This window comes from Talpa europaea, assembly GCF_964194135.1.
Source record: "Talpa europaea genome assembly, chromosome: 8".
In the NCBI taxonomy this organism is placed as follows: Eukaryota; Metazoa; Chordata; class Mammalia; order Eulipotyphla; family Talpidae; genus Talpa; species Talpa europaea.
In genome coordinates, this window is record NC_140075.1 from 113,152,682 (window position 1) to 113,172,472 (window position 19,791).

Sequence of the window (19,791 nt, forward strand, 5' to 3'; positions counted from 1 at the left end):
CGCTGGTGCGGGCCAGCCGCGGGCGGCGGCGCGGCGTCCTGCGGGCCGGGCGTCTCGCGCGGCGCGGCTGTCGGGGCGCCCTCGCCTCAGGAGGCTTCCTCGGGCGTCCGCCCGCCCCGCCGCGGCCGTCACGGCGCCGCCCCCCGCCGCTTGGCCGCCCGGGCGCCTCACCCGGGGGCCTCCCCTTCCCGCGCGCCCCGCCCGCCGACCTGCCTCTGCCTCGCTCTCGCCGCGGCCCCTCAGCCGCCCCGGCGCTGGTCTCCTCAGCCCTCCCCCGGCTGCTGACTCTGCGCCGAGCCCGGGAGGGACGGAGCACCCCGCCGACCGCCCGGGCCAGAGTTGTGTGACGGGGCGGTTGAGGACTCCCCGGGCGCGGCGGGGTTGGGGCGCCCGGGCCCGGGGTCCGGGAGCCCGGCGGAGGCAGAAGTGCTGTCACCCCGGCGGGAGAGGCTCCCGGGGCGGGAGGGGGTCGGGCCCGCGGTCCGGCTGTGTCCTGTGACCCACGCCACCCGCCCAGAAGCGGCCCGGCCTTCCCTTTCGCTGACACTTCGTGGGTCCCCACCCCCCTTCACTGCGAGTTGAAAGCCTTTTGGTGTCTTTTCCTGAGCGCCACTATGAGGAGTACTCACAAGTATTCTCCTTTTTCGGAGGAGGTGCTCTGTGATTATGCTTCATTCAGTGGCAGTGAGTCATTGAGGGAGTTAGTGTTCTGGGTGCCAAGACGTTTGTTCTGGAATGGCTTGTGATTGAAGCTCTCCGTTACCCATTTCAAACGGAATTTCAGTTTTCTTTGAAACTGGGTTGTCGAGCCTTGCTTGCTTTCTCTAGGCAGAACTTAAACCCCCACACCCCTCCCAGTGATCTCTGACCTCCGATTCACCCTCCCCCACTTCACGTCCCCCACATTTTCTCCTCCCTGCTTATATAGCTTTTGTTTCTAGATTCTGTGGTTAGAGGGAACATGATGATTTGTTGATGAGCACTGAGAATCTTTTTTATTGATACCATCTGCTAGCATGACCCTGGCTTACTTTGTTTCTGGTGCATCTCCACTTCTGCATGTCACAGTCCTTTGGGTCCGTAATGGAAACACCATAAGTTGAGGGAGTTTTCCCTGATAGGGAATCTGTAAAGTTTCCATTAATTTCAGGTTCCATCAGTTTCAGGTTCTGAAAATACATCCTGTTGATAGATGCAGAAAAGCGAGAGTAGGACATTTACTATCACCGGTTTTAAGTTTGGAATTCATTCTAAAATTTGGTTACTGTGCTTTTTAGTGTGAAAGTCTGTCTCTAAGACTTTCACCATTTAAACATAGGTTTACAGACTCATTTAAAAACAGTAATTTGTCACGATTATTTCTAAAGTGTGCACAGTACTTTAATTACATGTATTACAGTTATTTTGTACGACAAAATAACTGACTGTGAGCTTGATTTTCTAGTTAACACTGTTGTAACATGAATATGGTTGAAAGAACTGCCTTAATTCCTACTGTGGTAGAAGTGGTTCTAGAATCTGTAGTCTTCTGAATCACTGTTCTCTGCCAAAGAATTGGATGTTATTCAGCCATTTGTTAGTAAGAAACAATAGATGGTATAGATAGTAGGGTAGGAAGTTGCTAGTTAGCAATTCCTCTGGTAGTATTTGCTTCCATAATTTTTGGTAGTTTTGCTGTGAAGTTTCAGGGATTATTTTGCTAAATAAATTTGCTTTGTTTTGTTGTTTAGAATGCTAATGCTTTAAATACTTGGAATAAGCCATATAATGTTTTGACTTGGCTTTGTAATTTTTTTTTTTTTCAGTTTGCATAGTTCCTGATCAACAGAAATGTGGAGTATCTTGACTGAATCCTCATGCAGACAAGATGATGATGGTGCTGGTAGGCAGGACAAGGTAACAATTCTGTTAGCTTAAAATTGTACTTCGTGAAGTTTTTTTCTTTTTTTTTCGTGACTAGGATTCTTTTTTTGGGAAATTATGGTAACTTTCTCTTGTCCCATTGAATGTAATTCCATTAAGTTTGGAGATGCTAAAAACCAAGTACAAAATATAATACAATTACAAAGTATATATTTTGTAAATACATTTTGTAAATACTATGTAGTATTTCTAATTTTTTTTCTTCCAGTAATTTGAAATTGGGTTTACTGTGCAAAGTCATATGTGACTATTTTGGTTTAGCTTAGAAACCAAATATCTCCTTTAGTTTGGAGACTAAGTTTTTCCTTCTAAATCATCCTTGAGGGCCTCCCCGGTGGCGCAGCGGTTGAGCGCTGGGTTGCGAGGCTGCCCGCGGCCTCTGAGGCGCCGGTTCGATCCCCGGCTGCTCCCCGGCCACCGGAGGAGGGTCCCACATGGCACGCGGACCTCTCCTGCCGCCCGCTGCTCCCCTCAGCAGTGTCCTTCGGTCCTTCTGCCTGCTCTGCTCCCCATTCTGGCTCTGGTGAATTCTCTCGCCCTCCCGCGCTTCTGACTGTACCCAGTGCATGTATAAAATGAAAACAAACAAATAAATAAATAAATAAAACATGTCTCTATTTAAAAAAAAAAAAAATCATCCTTGAAATCATGTGATAGCAGATCCTATAAGTGGAAGAGACTGGGTGAAGAGATTTTGATTTTTTTTTTTTTCCCCACACAGCCTTTTGAATCCTGGATAATATATTATTGTCCAAATTATATCTGAAGGGACTAATTGAATATCAAGGGGAGTTAATTACTTTCATCCTATTTTATTATATGTGCTGCTTGCATAGAATTCTATAGGTATTACCTTGTGATATTATAACTAGTTCATATCACTGTAGGGGCATTGTAAGGAATTCTAGAGATCAAAGATCAACTATTTTAACATTTCATTCTTTTATAGATATGATACTTTGCTACAGATAATTATTACCTATTGGCAATTTATTTGCAAAATATCTAATTTTTATTAGTTATCCATCTGGACAAAGCCATTAACCTGGAACTAACAATTAGATCTTTGAGACTAATTATATACCCAAATTTCACATCCACTAATCTGAATTTTCATGTCATGGATCTGTCAAATGTTCATTCGAGAAGTGTTTAGTACTAATTATGTACCAACTTCTCTAATAGCTTGATGGATACAGTGGGGACAAGACAGGGCCTCTGCTTCCACGTGGCTTACAGTCAGATGTATATTGATCTGGACATTGATCTCCAAGAATACATAATGTCCTAGGCACCTATATGCAAACAGTTAACAATACACAATTGGAATATAAACAACTGCAAGCAGTGATTGATAAAAGAGAGATGCCATAGACTCTGAATGCAACAGGTATTTGGAGACATGCAGACTATTATAATCAGGGAAAGTTTACAAAAGGAAGTAGACTTCAAAGAAAAGGGAAGGCTTTCTGGGAAGGTAGAACAAAGTAAAGAAAATTCAGTGCATACCTGAAACCAGGAGTAATTTAACTAGAGTAGTGGTTCCCGAAGTGTGGTCTGTGTACCAGTATCACCTGGAAACTTGCTTGATACTGTTATAGAGCAGCCCCGATATGCGCTTTATGGTGACCAACGCAAGAAAAATTACTTTGGGCTGGTCAACCACGGGTGAAGCTTGCAAAGCACATTGGGCGCCAAGCTGTTATAGAGCAGCCCCGATATTTAACGGGTTCCTGGCTGTGGGTCCTCACCTGCGCACTTAAAGGGACTTATTAATACTCCACTACAGGCACACACAAAAGGTTAATAAAAGGTTTATTTACAAGGGAAAAGGAAATAAGGAAAATGTACAACTCAGGGAGAAAATAGGGAAATAAAGTCTTTAATGCGTCCTACCCAATCCGATGACCTGGAAACCCAAAGTCACACAGCTGGCCAGATGCTGCTAGCTGGTGGAGAGCCAAAATGGGGGACCCCCAAAGCCCATGTGTCTGCCTTTTATATCAACCTGGCTGCTTAACCCCACCCTCAGGTCCCAGCTACCTTCCCTTTGGTGGTGATGGAATTTGGAGTTCCCAGTGTCTTTGGCTTTGGCCTGGGGTGGGGGTGGAGTCCACAAAGCCTGTATGGAATTAGCTTTAGGACATCCTTTTCCCCCTAATAATACCAGAATCTCAGGCCCCACTTGAGAGCTACTGAGTCAGAAATGCTGGTAGTGAGACCCAGCAATCTGATTTAATGAGCTCTCCAAGTAGTTCTGATGCTTGTTAAAGTTTGAGAACTACAGCAAAGGGTTTTTGTATGTAAGTAATAGACACAAAAATTTAAAAAGGAGTTTGTCTTTTATCCTCAGAGCAAAGTCATCAGCTTATGACGTGAGGATTGGATTTGGTACATATATACATTTTGTTTGGTTGCTTTTGAATTTGCTTTTTCTTAAATGGATTTTGTTGTCTCTTTTTAAAAAGATTCTACCTAGAAATCTGTGTTTTTCAGCTTATCCTGAAAAATCAGAAGACCTGGCGCTTATGGGCAATACTTTAATTGTGGAAGCAGTTGATGACAACAGGAGAACTTTTGCTTTAGATAGGATACAGGCTCTTCACTTTGCCACAGTCCCCACCATTTCCTGTTATTTTACATACCTTTTCTCACATTTCCTGTCTGGTCTTTAGGTATTTGAGTTTTTAACCTTTGGTGGACAGTGGGAAATTGGAAAGTTTTGAGGAGCGTGCCATGATTTATGTATTCATTAATTAATTCCACAAACATTTATTAATTAAACATATTCTAAGTTGTACTATGTTCAAAGATTAATGAATTCCAGCCAAGATGTGCCTAACAATCTAGTGAGAAAATGATGAAAACAGCATTTAGGAAGACAGTGGTATGTGGATTTAATAATGGAGACATTCTCAAGTAGAAGACCAGTTAGTAGGCAATAACAGTCCAAATCTGAAGTCATAAAAGGTAGAGTTTAGATGTTAGCCGATTAGATGGGAAAAAAAGAGATGGGAAAGATATTGCAAAGGAAAAATCACCAGTCCTTTTTAACAGATAAGAATATAAACAGCATGAGCTAGGAGAATTCGAAGATATTGACAATTTTGAGTTGAGGAAATTGCGGTGCACTAACAAACTGGAATGTAGAAAGAATTCATTTAACATTTTCATTAAGGCAATCAGAAATTTTGTATCTGTTAAGCAACAACTGTTCTCCCTCCAATACCAGATAACCTCTAATCTGCTTTTGTCTCTATGAATTTGCCTATTCTATTTTATGTAAATAGAAACATACAATATTTGTCCATTTTTGTCTGTCAGTTATGTTTTCAAGGGTCACCCACATTGTAGCATATATCAGAACTTCATTCCTTTTTTATAACTAAATGATATGCCGTTTTTGTATATATATCATATTTTGTGTATTCACGCATCTGTTGATGGACATTTGGGTTGTTTCTACCTGTAGCTATTGTTAATAGTGCCACAGTGAGCATTAGCTTAGGGGTATCTGTTTGAGTCCCTATTTTCCAATTCATTTGGATATGTTCTTAGGGTTGTGATTGGCTTGGTTCCTAACTGTGTACTTGGACATGTAATAATAAGTGGCAGCTCTTGCCCACAGCCTCTGCAGCACTGGTTTGATCCCCGGCTGCCGGCGAGGGTCCCACATGGTGCGACGGACCTCTCCTGCCATGCCCGCTGCTCCCCTCAGCAGTGTATTTTGTCACTCTGTCTGTTCTGCTCCCCACTCTGGCTCTGGTAAATTCTCTCACCCACCCGTGCTTCTGACTGTACCCAGTGCTTGCATAAATAAATAAATAAATCTTAAGGAAAAAAAAATAAGTGGCAGCTCTTGATCAAACTAACATAGCTGGTATTTGAATTCTTCACAGCCAAAAATGACCTCACAAAGTGCATAAACTAGACTTTATGCATTTTGTGGATTACCTCCTTAGATACTGTCTCTCCAATCTGTTTACATGTACATTTACACAAACATACATACTAGTTTTTATTTTATTTTTTTAAAGATTTTATTTTTATTTTATTTTTGCATAGAAGAACTGTGGTGTAGCCAGAAATGGGGGGGCGGTGATTCACCAGAAACAGAGTGGGAAGCAGAACAGGCAAATCTACTGAAATACACTGTTGAGGGGAGCAGTGGGCGAGATGAGAGAGGTCTGCTGCACCATGTGGGTTAGCTCCTGGCCGGGGATAGAACTCAGGTTGTCATGGTGGGCCGTCGCAGTGGTAGCGATAAGACTTATCCCCTAGGCCACCAGGAAGGCCCCACATACTAATTTTTAGAGGAATGTGTCTTGCTTCCTTTTGCTGTCATTGATTTTGGAAACAGGTAATTTTATAAGAATGACTGAGGTGGTAGTGTGAATGAGAACAAAGTGTGGGAAAAGAGAAAGATTTCAAGGGTACTATATTATAAGTCAGGAAATAAATTTGATGATTTGATTTCCAAAGCCTGAACATAATGGAAATAGAACTGTAGAGGGAGATATCTGCATCAAAAAAAGGCATACTGGGGGCCTCCCCGGTGGCCTAGGGATTAAGTCTCAGTGTTGTCACGACTATAGCCCGCCAAGTTTGATCCCCACACACAGCCAGGGGCTAACCCACATGGTGCAGTAGACCTCTCCTGTCTCACGCACTGTTCCTCTTAGCAGTGTTTTTTCAGTCAATCCACCTATTCTGCTTCCCACTCTGTCTCTGGTGAATCCTCTTACCTCCTGCATCTCTGGCCTATATCCTAGTTATTCTACAAGCAAAAATAAATAAGTAAATAAATATTTGAAATGGACCATTTAAACTAAGAAAAAGCATACTGACAAGAGAGAACTTTGCTCTTCTAATTATCCATATCATCTTCTATAAGTGAAAAAGTGACATTTTAGTTGAAGGAAACAAAGGGGAAAGCCCCAAAGAAAAAATTGGTAATTAACTTACATAAAGTAATACACACATCTTTTCTGTAGGTCAGATTTCTGCAAATTCTACTTTCTTGTTCCTAGCTGAATGCTCACAGTAAATGGAAAGGGACCTTTGAGCCATTTAAGAGCTTTCACAAAGTCCACAGCCCTTATTCTGTTGGAGAGGCTCTTATTTGTATTAATTGGCATAAAAGTCTAATAATTATGGCCCTCTGATTCACATCCCACAAGAAGTTTTTAAAACTAGACGATGGCAGGGCCTCCCTGGTGGCGCAGCGGTTGAGCGCTGGATTGCGAAGCTGCCCGCAGCCTCTGCAGCGCCAGTTCGATCCCCGGCCCCTGCCGGTGAGGGTCCCACATGGCACGCAGACCTCTCCCGCCACCTGCTGCTCTCCTCAGCAGTGTACTTCGTCACTCTGCCTGTTCTACTCTCCGCTCTGGCTCTGATGAATTCTCTCACCCTCCCGCACCTCTGACTGTACCCAGTGCTTGTATGAATAAATAAATATATCTTAAAAAAAAATAGATGATGGCAGCTTATTGGAGGAGTTAGGCACATGATAGTATTGATCAAGTGTAATTGATAGTACTATGCTGAGGGAAACTAGCTCAGAAAGCATAGTAATCTGGGCCCATTTAGTGGCAGAAGGGCAAGTAGCCCTAAAGACCCGTGATTGTAATCATGACCCTGCACTATAAACCATGTCATTTGAGAAACATTTTAACTTTACAAACACTGTTAAAATTAAAATGTTACAGAGGAATGTATTTAGAGGAAAAGCATTTTGAACACATTTGTAGAAATATGGAATTCCTATTCCTTGTTTTTTTTTTTTTTTAAATAGAGGCATGTTTTTTTTTATTTATTTATTTGTTTGTTTGTTTTGTTTATACATGCACTGGGTACAGTCAGAAGCGCAGGAGGGTGAGAGAATTCACCAGAGCCAGAGTGGGGAGCAGAGCAGGCAGAAGGACCGAAGTACACTGCTGAGGGGAGCAGCGGGTGGCAGGAGCGGTCTGCACACCACGTGGGACCCTCCTCCAGTGGCCATGTGGGACCCTCCTCCGGTGGCCGGGGAGCAGCCGGGGATCGAACCGGCGCCGCAGAGGCCGCGGGCAGCCTCGCAACCCAGCGCCCTACCGCTGCGCCACCGGGGAGGCCCCCTATTCCTTGTTTTTTACGTGACATCTCATTGTAATATTTCAGTCCTTCTTATGTTTGTCATTTTTTTTAAATGTTCTTTTTTTTAAGATTGATTTATTTATGCATACAAGAGCTGGGGTATAGGCCTGAGGTGCAGAGGATGAGAGGATTCACCAGAGACAGAGTGGGAAGCAGAACAGGTGGATCTACTGAAATACACACCTGAGGGGAACAACTGGAGAGACAGGAGAGGTCTGCTGTGCCATGTGGATCAGCTCCCAGGCCAGCCAGGGATCGAACCCATGCTGTGCTGCAGTGGTTGTGGATAGCCTCATAGAGCTGCGACTTAACCCTTGCGCCACCAAGGAGGCCCCTGTCATTTTTATTTAACATGTTTGAAGCAGTGGTTATTTTCAGTTGATAAGAAGAAAGGGAAACTATGTTTTCTATTTTCCCCACAAACTCCAGTAGAAACAATGGAAGTGGCACTGATCCTTGCAATTACTGTTCTGCAAATAAGTGCCTTCCACAATGGGTATGGGTTTAGAGGCAGAAATAGTTTATCACCTGAGTTATTCACAATATTTGCTCAGTGCTCATGATATCCTCCTCATTGATAATACAGGTTTCCCCCACTTTCTAAAAGTAGAATTTCCTATTTGGCACGATTTAGTATGTTATTTCTTGGATCTGTTATCAATTTATGTGGGAAAATTATTGCGCATTCCAGACCCCCAAAATAACCTACTAAATCATACAAAATAGGAAACTCTACTTTTGGATAGAGGGAGAAACCTGTATCTTCTTACATAAAGGACTTTGACTCTTATGAATAGGTAAGAAAGGACCTTGTGACTTGTGAAGAAAGAGAGAGGCAGCAATAGCAACAGCTCTCTTCTTGTAGTAATTGTAGCTAAGTCAGGCTGAAACAATGAAGAATGAAGTCATACACTGACTAATTTCATTTCAGTATAACACCAAAATGGTTTTATTGTATAGAATGGGCCTTTTGATACTTTTCCGATGCTGTCTTGATTAAAATGGAATAAAGTACAGAAAGAAGCAGTCTGTTCATAGGAAATAGTGATATATTTGTTTTTTGAGTGCCAGGGTATCAATTCTAGTTCCTTCATAGAGAATTAGAGTATTTGATCTTAGGGTTGGAGAAACTTTAAGAACATTTCACTTAGCCAGACTTTTGATCTGTAAATCCACTTTGGACATTGAAGTCCCTGTGGAGAGTCCACATGGGAAGTAACTGCCAGCTCTTGAGCAAACCATCTTAGAGGTGGGTTCTCAGCTTCAGTGAAGCCTTAAGATGACTGTAGCCCCAGTCTACATCTTGATTACACTATCATGAGAGACTCTGAGCCAAAACTATCCAATTAAGCCATTCCCAAATTCCCGAACTACAGAAACTGTGTGATAATAAATGTTTACTTTTGAGCAACTAAGTTTTGGGGTTATTTCTTAGGCAACAATAGATAACTAATGTACAGCATACCACAACATATAATGACTTGGTAAACAGAAGGGACACAATGTAAACAGTGTTTAGTATTCCTTACTTTTTGGGGGGAAGTTAGTTCAGTTATCACAGCTGTAACAGTTTGAAAAATGCTTGTTTAAAGAAAATCTAGTTATAGAACTAATAGTCTCAGAAAAATATAGGGTTTCCTAAAAATACCCATGTTTAGTATTCATTCTCTTTAAAATCTATTTATGAAATACTTCTCTTTTTTATGTCACTTTGCAGTTTATTCCTATTGTCAGTTTCCATTGAGCATTAACTTTGACACTGTTCTACGTGCTTGGGTTACATAAGTAAAGAAAAAAAGTTCCTGCTTTTGAGGAACTCCTATTCTATCTGAAGAATACAGACAACAAGTAGTATAGGCTATCTAATATGCTATAGTGTGATAAGTGGCATGGAAAAAAGAGAAAGATTAGACTAAGGGGAATTGCGGTAAAGCTGGGAGAGGTAGGGAGCACAGGAGGGCGGTTACTATATTAAAGATAGGCCTTAATAAGAGAGCAGTATTTGAATGATCATTTGAAGGAGCTGCAGGAATTTATCAAATGAATCTAGGAAAAGATTGTTCCAGATAGTGCGGATAGCTAGAGCAAAGGACATAAGGAGTTTGTGTGACATAAGCACAGAGGTTAGTGTGGTGGGAGTGAGTAAGGTAAAAACTTAGTAGGGATGGTTAGACAGGAAAAGGGGAGGGAAGCAGGGCAGCTGCATCCATGAAGGCTGTTGTTGAGACCATGCTGCTCTCTTTTCACATACCTTTTCATTACTGGAAGCCATTACTGGATTTTGCACTGAGAAAAGCATGGACTAACATTTTAAAGGATGATTTTGGTTGCTTGTTCAAAAATAAAATCTAGGTGAGTGAGGGTAAAAGCAGAGATCTATTAGGACAGTATTAGAGTAAATCACATATGAGGTGATGGTGGCTCAGGCCAAGGTGGTAGAAATAGATTTTTGAAACGTAATGGGGTAGAACCATTAGGAAACGCATCGGATGCCTCAGAGTCCTGCGTGACTCTGGGCTCTGGAATTAGGCCATCTGGTTTGTGTTTCTGCTTTTAACTACTGTATGGTCTTAAATTACTTAAGCATCAGTTTTTTTTTATAGAGTGGGAATGTTAATACCATTACCTGATAGAGATTGTGAGAGATGATTATTTTACATTTTAAAAGGACAGGTTCATTAGGAAAAGGAGAAAGCAAAAAAGAGGCACTTGCATAGACACAGGTGGGCTGAGAGCTGCTGCTTTGCCAAGGGAAAAGGTGTGTGAAAAGAAACCTGCATAGTCACAGGGAAGCAGCTCTCCTGCCCACCTGTGACTGTGCAGGTGTTTCTCTTCACCAACCTCCCTTTGCAAAGCAGCAGAGGCAGTTCTCCTCCCAAGGCTGCCTACCTGTTACTATGCATGTCTTTCTTTTAGCTAACCTTTCCCTTTTGGAGGCTGCTCTCTGTGCCTGCTTGTGTCTGTGCAAGTGTCCTTTACTCGTCTCTCCCTTTTTGTAATAAACCTGCCCTTTTGGATATAAAAAAAGGGAAAGAAATCTGCATAGTCACAGGCACTCAGGAGAGCTGCCAGTATTGTGAGATTAAATGAAATAGTCCATGTAAAGTACTTAATATAGTGCTTGGCAAGTATTACGTTCTCAGTAGGTATTAGCTGCTATTGTTATTATCTCAGATTGTGTTCCTTTGGTCATAGTCTTTCCTCTGCATCTAATACCAACCCTTCTCTTAAATACCATCTTCAATACAGTCATTTACTTTTCATTTTGCTTCTCAGCTCCATATGAAAAAAATTCTTTGGAAATTTTAAAAATGAAATAAAACTATCCATAGTTTCCCTACTGTCTTTACCTTTTTGTGGTTCCCTGGTCTTTGTCCATATCTCTGTTATTTATGTAGTTACTTCTGTTTGTTTTTTCATGATCAGTCAACTATCATTTCATGACCTTCTTAATCCTCTAGGTAGGATTAGTCCTGTGCCTTGGACTCCTTTAACATTTTTATGATTAACTTTAAAAAGTACGTGTGTGGTGGAGGGGGTGGGGGGTGAGTGAGTGAGAGAGATCTCAGAAAAATTATGAGTGGAAGCTTTCATATTTCATTATCTGTGGACTTTTCTAGTTGCTTATGCCACTCCATTATTTTCCACTGTTGGGAAATACTGTGTCATTTTGCTGAAGTAAGTCAATATTGATTTATGCTTAGGGAGGAAATAGAAAGATATAAATAACAGGTGTCACCATTAAACCGTATAAGGAAAACAAGTTCACTCCTTCTGCAGTCCAATTCAGTGCCTCCCAAGCCATCCTTTTTCACTCCTGCCCTTTTTATTCACAAACACCTCTATATTCTAAGCCACAATAAACTCTTTTTTTTTTTCATTTTTAAAATTTTATATATTTTTTACATCATTTTTCATTTTTGCACAAAGTATGCATTTTCATCTTGGACAATAAATTCTTAATACTAGAAATTCTCAGAATTCTTGTGTCACATCACCAAATTAATTCCTAACTCTGATTCAGGCCCCTTAAGCCTCTCATTCCTTAAGAAGTCTCTCACAACTTTTCCAACTCCATTTTTACCCATCTAAGATGAGTTATCTGTCCCTTATGTCCTTTTTTTTTTTCCCTTAAAGATTTATTTATTTATTTATACAAGCACTGGGTACAGTCAGAAGTGAGGGAGGGTGAGAGAATTCACCAGAGCCAGAGTGGGGAACAGAACAGGCAGACTGATGAAATACACTGCTGAGGGGAGCAGCAGGCGTGGCAGGAGAGGTCTGTCGCGCCACGTGGGACCCTCGCCGGTGGCCGGGGATCGAACTGGTGCTGCAGAGGCCTTGGGCAGCTTTGCAGCCCAGCACTCAACCACTGTGCCACCAGGGGAGACCCTGTCCTTTTAAAAAAAAAAAAAAAAAAGATTGATTTATTTATGCATACAAGAACTGTGGTACAGGCCAGAGATGTGTATGTGGGGGGTGAAAGGATTCACCAGAGACAGTGGGGAGCAGAACAGGCAGACTGAAATACACTGCTGAGGGGAGCAGTGGGAGAGACAGGAGAGGTCTGCTGCGCAAAGTGGGCAGCTCCCTGGCCAGCCAGGGGTCGAACTCATGCGGCAGAGGCTGTGGATAGCTTCACAGTGCTGTGCGTAACCCCTTGTGCCACCAGGGAGGCCCCCCTGTTCCTATTTCTATCACAGAACCTACCATGCACATTATGGCACAAAGGTGAATGTGACTCCTGAACCTAGCATGATTAAGAAGCACTGAAATAAGAGCAAAGAGCAAAATACAACCCACAGTAAAAGCAATGATGAGAAGCTTTCTTCTAGTAAGCTGAAGTCCTCCAAGAACTAGACCTGTCTAGAAGCTAGCATAGTGTCTGGTGTCCATTAGGCAGTCACAAAATGGATGTTTAATTAGACAATTCAATGCCCAGTTTTCTAAATTCATCTCAAGACTGGAATTTATCGAGAAGTATTACTAACTTCTCTGTTATTGGTCTAATGTGAAAACATGAAGTAGTAGGGAATTAATAACATTATTATATCATCACATAATGTAAATATTACATATTAAATGATGTAAAAACTAATTAGTACATTAAAAACTCCACAGAAAGGGGCCTCCCTGGTGGCACAGGAGTTAAAGACACAGTGCCATCAAGCTATCCCCAGCCACCGCAGCATGAGTTTGATGCCTGACCAGCCAGGGAGCAACCCAAATGGCGCAGCAGACCTCTCCTGTCTTGCCCAGTGCTCCCCTCAGTGTGTTTCAGTGATCTGCCTGTTCTGCTCCTCAGTCTCTGCTGAATTCTCTCTCTCTCTCTCTCTCTCTCTCTCTCTCTCTCTCTCTCTCTCTCGCGCGCGCGCGCGCGCTCTCTCTCTCTCTCTCTCACACACACACACACACACACACACTGCCACACCTCTGGCCTGTACCCCAGTTCTTGTAGTCTTGTATGCATAAATAAATAAATCTTAAAAAAAAAAAACTCTACAGAATTCAGTTCCTGAGCAACTTCTGCCCAATAGGCAATAATTCTACTAGTTGGCACTTAACTATTATTAAAGTAGATGAACCAGCCAATCCTGTGTATCCAGAAAAAGTTGGATAAGGGAGGAGTAAGGATAAAGAAGGGAGTGAGTTAGCAAATACTGAGCAGTTGCAGATTAGCACAAAGGTGAATGTGACTCCTGACACTAGCTTGATTCAGAACCACTGAAACAAGAGCAAAGAGCAAAAGACACCTCACAGTGAAAGCAGTGACTCATTAGGAACGGGCAGATACAAGCAGGTGAGCACCCAAATGGGGCCTGGGGCCTGTGGAATTTGGTCTGTCAGGTCTGGGTGATATAGAAGGGAATCCAGAATTTGAAGGTCTAGGAAGGCTGAGTGAGGAAGATCAGTATTTACTACAGAGAGATACACTGAGAAGACCTTAGAAGGAGATGGAGATAATGACAAGCACTGGCTGGTACCTAGTTTCAAAGAAAAGAATTGAAGGGGGGCTTTTGTTGAGGATAAAATGAAGATTGAGAAGACCAATTCTGAAAGGAGTGGATTTAAATACACTGATGTGTATACTCCAGTTTATAAAAAGTAAGCTTGACTGTATTATTTTGAGTAGAATATAAAATATTTTTTATATAATTGACACATTTAGCAAAACATCCTTCCTTGGAAGTTTGGAATTGTGATTTTCCAATGGGTAGGTAATTAAAAATCTTTTGGAAAGAAATCAGCTGCTTGTTAAATGGGTGAGATCCAGTGTCTAAGCTACTGGATCACTATTCATCCCCTCAGAGTATTTATTCAGTACCTACATTGTGCTAACATTGCTCCAGTGCTAGGAATGTCAGGGACAGGGGAGGGGTCCTGGGGCCCCTCAACCTGATTTTAACCTCCCCACCACACAGGTGGTTAAACTGGGACCTACCAGCCACTGTCCACTGCTCCAACCACAGAGAGTTGGAGAGGTAGACCCAGACGTCCTGCTCCCAAGCCCAGGAAAGAGCCCTTGAGACCCTCTTGTCAAGGTTTAAAAGAGGGCTCCACAGATACTCATGAGGACAGGCAAGGAGTCAGTGTTTATTGATGAACAAAAGAGCAAGCAAAGAGTGCTCTGGGGAGGGCCTCCCTGGTGGCGCAGCGGTTGAGCGCTGAGCTGCGAAGTTGCCTGCAGCCTCAGCAGCGCCAGTTTGATCCCGGCCTCTGGGCGAGGGTCCCACATGGTGCGCAGACCTCTCCCGCCACCCGCTGCTCCCCTCAGCAGTGTATTTCATCACTCTGTCTGTTCTGCTCCCCGCTCTGGCTCTGGTGAATCCTCTCACCCTCCCACGCTTCTGATTATACCCAGTGCTTGTAAAAAGAAAGAAAGAAATCTTTAAAAAAAAAAAAAAAAAGAGTGCCCTGGGGAGACATCTCTGGGCTTGAGAGAGAGTGCAGGGGCTGGGGGTCTAATTACATTTATGTAATTAGATTATTTATGCTTATAAGAACTGGGGTACAGACCAGAGGGGTGGGGGGATAGAGGATTCACCAGAGACAGAGTGGGGAACAGAACAGGCAGGCTGACTGAAATACACCACTGAGGGGAGGAGCAGGCGAGGCAGAAGAGGTCTGCTGCACCATATAGGTTGCTCCCTGGCCGGCTGGGGATAGAACTGGTGCTGCAGAGGCTGTGGATAGCTTCATAGTTATGTGCTTAACCCCTTGCGCCACCAGGGAGGCCCCCTAATTACATTTTAGGACTGGGTTTTGAGAACATAGGAATTAAACTTCACTGGCTGAGAAAGCAAAGAGAGCACACTTGGCTAAAGTCCATTTGTTGTTAACTAGTTGTGAGCACCAGCCAACTTACTTTTTATCAACCAGCTCAGTGCTTGAGCTGGGCTTGTGACCATCTCCAAGGTGAACATCTCATGGAGGCTGTGTGCCCACAGCTCCAGTCTGAACCAGTCTGGTCTCAAGGTCTGTGACTTTCTTTTGGGTTTGCAACTCCCTTTTCCCATAGAAGCCAACATAATAACCTGTAGAAAGATAACTCAAAAATTGTAAAACAAAACAATGAGCCAAGGAAATTTATTGCAGCAGGTGCCTGGATCTAGAGTCATCTTGTTTACCAGACTGTGGAAACAGCAAAATTTTGTCCTTGATTCTTGTCCTTGGACCCTTCCTATTTCAGAAACATCAGTGAACAAAACAGACAAATACATAATTCACATGAAAGTTGGGAGCAGGGAACATAGGGAAAAGTAGTAAATTATATGGTGTTTTAGGTGGTGATAAGTGCTATGGTGAAAAAATAAATGGGAGAAAAGTAAATGAAATGCCCGTGACCTAGTAGGTTGCAGTTTTTATTTGCTTTAAAAGATTTATTTTAGGGCCTCCCCGGTGGCGCAGTGGTTGAGTGCTGGGCTGCGAAGCTGTCCACAGCCTCTGCAGCCCCGGTTTGCTCCTGGTTCTATCCCCGGCCACCGGCGAGGGTCCCACATGGCGCACAGACCTCTCCTGCCGCCCGCTGCTCCCCTCAGCAGTGTACCTTGGTCCTTCTGCCTGTTCTGCTCCCCGCTCTGGCTCTGGTGAATTCTCTCACCCTCCCGCACTTCTGACTGTACCCAGTGCTTGTATAAATAAATAAATAAATAAATCTTTAAAAAAAATTAAAAGATTTATTTTATTTATGCATACAAGAACTGAGGTTTAGGCCAGAGGTGCAGAGGCGAGGGGTGAGAGGATTCACCAGAGACAGAGCGGGAAGCAGAACAGTGGATTGACTGAAATACACTGCTGAGGGGAGCAGCAGGCAAGACAAGAGAGGTCTGCTGCGCCATGTGGGTCCGCTCCCTGGCTGGGATATAACTTGTGCTGCAGTGGCTACAGATAGCTTCATATTACTGATACTTAACCCCTTGCACCACCAGGGAGGTTGCAGTTTTAAATAGAGTGGGCAGGAAGGTCTCACTGGGAAGTTGAGATTTGAGCAAAGACTAACAAAGTGAGTAAACCATAGAGAGAGGTGATACAAAATAGAATGTCATTCTGTATACTCTAAATTGTAAACCTTGCTAGTCCTATTCTGAAGGTATCTAATCTGAAAGGAAAATGAGACTGGAAGTGGTGTTAGACAGTGGTGTGGAGAAGGGGCATTTTATGAGTTCATATTTTGCTTTCTCTAAGATTTACTTACTCTTTAGTTTTACAGTGGGCACCTAGTATGACTGCAGTTTTTACTGCATGAAAACATACACAGTGTGCACTTTTTCCCCCTTGAAATCTAATTTGGAAGAAAAACAAGTGTTTGCTTAATGGAAATTAAAGAGGTTTTTCTAGAACCATAATAGGAGATAAAATGAGTGATACCTAAAAAAGCTGCTGTGAAACTAGTCACAGAGGTAGAGGAAAGCTGGTGTTTGGACACTCGCTAAATACACTTCCTACTGGACAAAAAGGAGCAGGTTTTGAATATGGTTTGCTCTGAACTAGACAAGGATCCATTACACTCAGATCACCTGAAAAGGTTGTTTCTTTTTTCAGTTATTTAGATTGATCTACGTGACCAACCTGCTTGCTATAATAAAAGAATCAGCCAAAGGAGGTAATTTAAGATGTGAGTATGAAACTGGTCAGTCAGCAGACTTGTTTCAGTGCTTGATTTCCTGGGATGATGTTTCCTTCTAAAACTTGAACAATTCGAAAAGTTGAGATTCTAAAAGTTGAGCAGTTCTGGTCCTTTCATAACCAATAACTCATTGTTAACTATTGTTTGGCCTTGAATAGTGTTCAGAGTAATAATTCTAACTTTACCTTTTAGTACCTCATAACAACTAGTAATTTAAATAATTGAAAATTCCAAATGCAATTAACTTTAATTTGCTTTATTTTATGTAATGTATTAAGTGTGGGGAGGGGTGCATTTTGATAAAACAAACCCTGGGATATCTACAAACTGGAGAATGATTGAGAACCCTCAACCTGTGCTCCAAACATAGTGATTATTCTGCTCGAAATGGAGGACTGGGAACGGGGAACTTTGGAATTAGATCTCGTTAACCAGTAACTATGACTTATGTAAGGAGAAGTCTAGAGATGAATGATGAATCAGAAAAAAAAAACTACTTTGAGTAAAGTACATAGGGGCAATTAAGGAAGAAGGCTGTGTTAGAGGTAGATATGACATTCATCATTAATGTCATGAGAAAATACATCATGGAGCAGAGAAAATGTGGCTTATCCAGGAGACATTTATTGGTGTCCAGAGACATCCTTGTCTCTGGTGTAGGGGGCAGGTGTTACTGACATCGATGGGTAGAGGCCAGGAATGCTGCTCAGCTCCCTACCACGATACCTAAGACAGTGACAGTGGCCATAACAAAGTATCCAGCCCCAATATCAGTAGATCCTGGGGTTCAAGAAACCTTAAAGAACTCCAGTTTTCCTTTACACATGAGATGACAGGAAACAGCAGGCCAGTTACAAATCACAGAACAAAAAGCATTTAACTTTTTTGTTCTCATTTAATGTCCCTCCTAGGGAAAAAAAAAAAGGGAAAAAATTACTACTAAAGTAACCAGTGGTAAAATGGATTCCATTGTTCCACTGAACACTATCAAGTGTTTGTTGTTGTTTTTTATCACAGGCTTAAGAATATCTAAATTCATTATAATTGCTTTATTGCAAGAACTTATAATTTGCTTTACTGTAAAATGATGCCCCCCAAAAACTAAAGAAGCACAACAAAAAGTGCACACTTAAATAATTATTTCCCAGTGTTCCAATGACAAATCCATTCTCTCCTTCCATTTTTTACATCTTCAATCCTGAAAACAAATTAGAAGATGTTATAATGATATATAATATTTGAACAGTGTGTTGTAATTTGAAAACAAAACCTCACATTATAGACATTATAATTTGGTTTTCCTAATAACCACAATAAGTGGGTAGGGCAGGTATTCTTATATCCACTTTACAGGTGAGGGAATGGAGTCTTAGACTTGCTCAAGATCATGCTGCTGCCTGATGGACATAGATGCTCTGACTGAAATCCAGAGCACCCCTCCCCACAGGTAACACATTACATAAAATAAAGCAAATTAACGTTTAATTGTATTTGGAATTTTCAATTATTTAAATTAATAGTTGTTACGAGGTACTAAAAGGTAAAGTTAGATTACTCTGAACACTATTCAAGGCTGATTCTAGACTGACCCTAGACTTTGCACTCACTCCACGCTGTTCCATGTAATCTATCCAGCATAATACACAAATCCAAAGCAAATAATCCTAAGCCCTTAAAGGTTTTTTGTCTTTGCCTTGGACACATCAAGAAATACAGGCAATAACCTGCCATAAAGAAAACATTTTGCAATTGGGGAAAAAAGAGAGGGGTTGGAAGAATGGAGACTGATAACTGATCAGGATTTCACTTCTGTTTCATGACTTTCAGGAAGTCATCAAACCTCTCCATCTTTTTTACTTCTCTGCCCTATGTTCTTAGGAAGATAACATGGCCTAAAGTCTGTGATGGTGCTTTTAAAAACCATAATGTTCTTTATAAATGTTTTAAATTAAGCTGACTTATTTAGTTAAAATATGATTCTATGTGGGCCTCCCCCGTGGCGCAGCGGTTGAGCGCTGGGTTGCGAAGCTGCCCGCAGCCTCTGCGGCGCCGGTTCGATCCCCGGCTGCTCCCCGGCCACCGGAGGAGGGTCCCTCATGGCGCGCAGACCTCTCCTGCCGCCGGCTGCTCCCCTCAGCAGTGTACTTCGGTCCTTCTGCCTGCTCTGCTCCCCGCTCTGGCTCTGGTGAATTCACTCACCCTCCCGTGCTTCTGACTGTACCCAGTGCTTGTATAAATAAATAAAATAAAATAAAAATAAATCTTTAAAAAAAAAATGATTCTATGTGAAGCCACTGACAATGTTGTTGGTCACAGGTGATAGTCTAGTGGCCTGATTTTTGATTGCGGTAAACACTGCAGTAGTAGGGACTTTGTAACTTCTGTGTAACTTTATAATTCTGATTTGGAAATTGAAGTTTCTTACCTGTTAGTCAAATTTATAAGTTCTTACAATAAAGCAAATATAATGAGTTTAAATATTCTTAAGCCTGTGATTAAAAAACCACAACAGGGCGAGAGTGTTAACTGTATTATCTAAAGACAAAAATTGTCAAAATGGAAAGAAGAAAATTAGACTCAACAATAGGAGCAAGGTGGCAAAGGAACAT